Genomic DNA, 823 nt, shown 5'->3' with positions numbered 1-823 from the left:
TGCCCCTTCAATACTTTCTGAGCCCCTAAAATCCTTAGGGCCTACCCTTCTGTAGTATTTATCCCTCACACAGAATTACAGTTGGTTCATGCATGGTTTTTTTCCCTCTCCTTTTAAGATGTATGGAAGTCAGGGCCAAAAGCTTAATCCTCCCTAGAGCCCACCTACATAACAGGTGCTCAATAAATATTTGTTAAATGCATGGATAAATGCAAGAAAACTGTACTCGCTAGCTCCTTTGTGCCCCCATGAACAGAGCATTCTCTAGAGTCTCCCCCTTAAGACACCACTCCCCTGCCTACCACTCACCCCACCAGCCAGAATATGCCTGAACCCACTGGGTAGAGGATGGCCGGCACGCGTCCTAGGCCGTTTTGTACGGTTTTCTACCTCCAGCCCTCGGAGCTGCGTCTGGTAAAGGATGGTAGAGGTAGGAGATGATGTAAGTCAAAGGGCACTGCCGTCCACCTCGTAGGACAAGACACGACCGGGAAGGGAAACCTTCCCATTTCCAGACTACCGCAAATCTCCCGCAGACCCTCTTACCTACACTGGCGGGTGGGGCCTCTTTCCGACTGGCGTCCCGGCTGACCAATAGCGGACACAGATTAGGAGATCCAGCCAATGGCTGAGAAGCAGAGATAGACGGGGCGGGGCATGGTTGCTAGGGCCTACTGGTGGGGTGCGGCGAGAGGCTCCGAGAGAGACTCGGCGGTTGCTAGGGCGGGAGGTCACAGAGCGCGGCTCAGGGATTGGGCAGCGACGGGAGAGGTGGGTGGTGATTGGGCGGTGCCCGAGAGGCTGCGGGTGAGGCGCGGGCGCG

The sequence above is a fragment of the Leopardus geoffroyi genome, chromosome C1 (assembly GCF_018350155.1).
Source record: "Leopardus geoffroyi isolate Oge1 chromosome C1, O.geoffroyi_Oge1_pat1.0, whole genome shotgun sequence".
Lineage (NCBI taxonomy): Eukaryota > Metazoa > Chordata > Mammalia > Carnivora > Felidae > Leopardus > Leopardus geoffroyi.
The sequence above is the reverse complement of the archived record's forward strand: the minus strand, read 5'-3'. Positions refer to the sequence as shown.